This window comes from Hetaerina americana, unplaced genomic scaffold, assembly GCF_022747635.1.
Source record: "Hetaerina americana unplaced genomic scaffold, ioHetAmer1.1.p SCAF_104, whole genome shotgun sequence".
NCBI lineage: Eukaryota > Metazoa > Arthropoda > Insecta > Odonata > Calopterygidae > Hetaerina > Hetaerina americana.
Window position 1 is genome coordinate 602,231 of NW_027286115.1, and position 2,500 is coordinate 604,730.

A 2,500-nucleotide genomic window follows, 5' to 3' on the forward strand; every position below is an offset into this window, starting at 1 on the left:
ATGATTCAGCAAACTGACAGCTACATAAAACAATGACTGAAATCTTTGGGAAAAGAAATTCTTGTCCAACCATCATTTTTCCCTTGAATTTAGATAATTCAACAGGAATAAAAAAAGGCCAGGCATTGATGAAATTTGCTGTAAGCTTATGTAGAGAACCTCTGACATATTGGAGACTTCGGTAAACTCAAAGAGGATATACAAGACATGAAATAAGATCAGGTAAAAATGTTACTACAGATAATTTCATTTTACAGGTTACACACATTTGCTGTAATCAAAGTGCAGAGGAGGATGGAAGAAACTTATGGAGTAAACCCTTATAAAAACATTTGAAATCATGAGTGCACATCAAAGCAAGAAGATCTCTCTCTACTTATCAAATTCCTATATTTACAGTGGAAACTTGAGGATGAAATATCAACAAGGTGGAAAAATACCATAACCAAAATGAACATCCACAGCAGAACTGAACAAAATAGGATCTATTACCAGAATGTTCAGAGCTTGGTAGAAAATTCAACATTTGCTGAGGTGATTTCCAGTGAACCCTTACATTTTATGTTATTACTGGACTAAGGTGTTGGCTCTTTTGAGGAATCGGCATGGAATAATGAGTCTTTGGTACATTGGCCTGAACATTCAAGTAATATGGAGGCACCATTTCCTAGCAATGGAGGAAACATATTCCACTAAAAAAGGGTGCACTCATCAACTGCAAATTTCACTCCCACGAAAAATGAGATTGGTAAAACCAAGGTTCTACCATATGAAGTAAGAGGATTAAAGCAATATATGCTGGCAATTGATAATTGCCTATTATACAGTTACTAATGCATGTGGACCAAGATTGAAAATTGGTTCAAAATAATGTCAAATTCTGAAACGTTGTATGAAAACTGCACAGGGTGTGGCAACCTCCATTACTATGCAAATTGAATTGAAAAAAAGGAAGTTATGCAGCCGCACCCTGTACTAGACAAATTCCTGTGCATCAATTTAGCAATGGAAACAGCAATTCTTAATTCAAACTGAGTAGGTGCTACTTGTAAATGAATTCTTACATTATCTGTGGTATTAATCAATGGTAAATCTTTGATTTTACATGCAACGTAGAAGTTCAGAAATTGTTTACCATGAAGCCATCGGATAATAAAGAGATGTACCACTGACAAATATGGTAAGATTAAATCAACATCAATCAGTATGGTGACCAAGCAACAGAATCATCAACATAATACTCCGCAAGCCGCCGCAAGGGTGTGGTGGGGGTGTTAGTTCACCATCCTGACTTAGGCTAACAGAACTTGATACCTATGCAGAACATGGCCACAAAATACAACAGAATTATTAGTAACTGACCCCTGCTTCCAGTTCTTCTTATGGGCCCAAGCCAAGAAAGGTGAACTAATATGAAAAAGTAGACACCGTATGTGAATGAAGTAAAGATATGAAAGTTTTGTACGTAAATATAGAAATTCGGGTTTAAAATATGGCAGTTGAAAATCATTTCTTCAATGGTTAGTGTGTGTGTGTATAGAGATTGAAAATTTTGTTCAGCCCATGAATTTTCAGCACTGAACTATGTAACAACAAGACTGGCAATGATCAAGCAAAAGTCAACTGTCAATCGGGTCTATTATGAGTATTCAGAAAAATGAAATCAAACTTATTTCCCTCATTACAAGGGCTCTCCATTCATGTTTGGGGGGAACTGAATGGTTGCTGTACTGACACACAATAGGGCAGTATGCCTTGAGCTGCAGTGTTTGGAAGGCCGCATCACTTGTCTGTTTATGGTAGCGAGTCAAAATGAAAAATAAAATTGGAAATCCCACCAAAAGTAAAATCTGTTTAGTGATAAGGTTTTTACTGGCAAGAAACTTCAAAGCTGCTGACGCTCATTGCGAAATTTGTGCTGAGTACAGACTAAGTGACGAGTTAGTGCTGTGCATCAGTGGCGGTGTTAGTTTAAGAGTTTACAGACAAATGTCCATCATGATCAAGAACTGGCCATCAGTCACAAGGCTAGGCTGATCATTGTGGTCCTTGTCGTGAGCATTGGTGTGGCCAACTGAACTGCCTCACTGCACCTTCACTCATTATTCCTTCACCATACACTTCTCATGGTTGCCTATGAATTCCAATTAGCTTGTGACATTTTGCCGGTAAAAACCTAATGACAGGTTGCACTTCACATCTTGTGGGATTTTCTATTGCAGTGCACATTTTAACAATTTGCAGTGAGCAAAGTAGAAGAACCACAGTCGGCAAATTACCACTGCAGGATGGCTATTGAGTGTAGGGATCTTTAGATACCAAAATGGTGGCTCTATCCCTACCCACCATCACACTAGCCCGAAATGTAAATTACTTTCTTGGCAGCCCTCGTATAATTTTTTTATTTTACCGTGAAAATAAAATTCCAGTTATATGTGACTGAATGAATTTAGTCACTCAAATATACCATGGGAAGTTATTTAGTCTTATTTTTGTCACA